This window comes from Ananas comosus, linkage group 25 (assembly GCF_001540865.1).
Source record: "Ananas comosus cultivar F153 linkage group 25, ASM154086v1, whole genome shotgun sequence".
In the NCBI taxonomy this organism is placed as follows: Eukaryota; Viridiplantae; Streptophyta; class Magnoliopsida; order Poales; family Bromeliaceae; genus Ananas; species Ananas comosus.
In genome coordinates, this window is record NC_033645.1 from 1,475,040 (window position 1) to 1,476,865 (window position 1,826).

Consider the following 1,826-nt stretch of genomic DNA (forward strand, 5'->3'; position numbering starts at 1 on the left):
TCTATATATATATATAAAGAATTGAGCTAGAATACTCTTAGAAGCACCATCTCCTTGGTGCTTCTAAATTTTTAGCCATTGGATCTACTCCTTGATTATTAATAGCCTTTGGATCAAACATTATTCCTCCTATCACCACCTACCACCATCATTCCAATCCTACATTTTTTTATCCAAAGGCTAAAAACTCAAAAGCACCACATTTTTCGTGCTTTTCGAAGTATTCTATCTCAACTCTCTCTCTCTTTATATATATATAGTATGAGGCTACTATGCTTTTGGAAGCATGGAGCCTTCCGTGCTTCCAAGTCGTTTTCGATGTTGCGACTTTCGAATCGTCGATCGGCTCCGTTAAACTTGATTAAGAGTATTTGAAGTACCGAGAAAATAAATTTTATAATTTTTCGATATCATTTGCCTAGTGATCGAAGGGGCTCAAAATCAATAATTTTAATGGCCATAATGAGCCGTTTGCAAGTTTAACGGTGTAGAAATATTTAAATCACGTGAAATTTTGATAAAAAATTCTTTATACTATATAAAACAAAATCAATATCTTTGATCTAAATTTTAATGTCATATTATCACGTTTTGTATGATATTTATTTTCAGCCGTTGATTTTGAGCCCTTTCATTCACTAGGCAAATAATATCGAAAAATCACATAATTTATTTTCTAGGCACTTTAAATACTTTAGATCAAGTTTAACGGAGCCGATCAACGATTCGAAAGTCGCAACATGGAAAACGACTTGGAAGCACGGAAGGCTCCGTGCTTCCAAAAGCATAGTAGCCTCACACTATATATATATATATATATAGTTGGACTGGGCTACTATTAGTAGCAAAATTCCATTGTTGCTACTAGTTTTTTAGCCTTTGAATAAATTCTTTTCATTATTTCTAACCATTGGATTAAATATTATAACCCAGTAGGGACCACTCAACCCTAGGGGGACCACTCATCTCTAACCGACTAATATCATCCTGGCCCTATAATTTTTCATCCAAGGGTTAAAAACTTGATAGCAAAAATAGCGTTTTACTATTAATAGTATTCCAGCCTAATTTATATATATATATATATGGCAGGGCTGCTGTGCTCTCAGGAGCACGGAGGCCTCCGTGCTCCTGAGCCGTTTTCGATGATAGAATTTTTGAATCGACGATCGGCTCCATTAGACTTGATCTAGCGNTTCTCATTGATGCATATATGTGTAGTGGTAGTTAATTACATAAATGAATGTATAGGCGGATGCCATGTAGATGCATGAGATGTTATGTACTAACTATCTTACATGATAAGTATATGCATGTTGACATTATGAGAAATATATTAGGTGATATATATATGTTAACATATTATGGAATATATGCTAGTTGATAAATGCATGTTGGCATAATATAGAATATGTTAGAGTATATAAATGAATGTTGACGTGGTGATAAAATGCTAAATAGAATAGGCAGGTGTCGGGGTGTGACATATATATATATATATATATATATATATATATATATATATATATAGTTGAGCTGGAATGCTATCGGTAGCAAACGGGCTCCGTTGCCATCCATTTATTTTCGATGATGGAGCTTTCAAATCGACGATCGGCACCGTTGAAAATGATCTATATCACTTGAAATATCTAGAAATCAAATTTAAAATTTTTTCGACATCATTTACTTAATGATCAAAGGGTTTCAAAATTAATAATTTTAGTGGTTGATATGAGGGGTTTTCTCGTTTAACGGTGTAAATCTATCCAAATCAATTGAATTTTGGTTAGAAAATTCTTTAAACTATTTAGAACAAGATCTATACT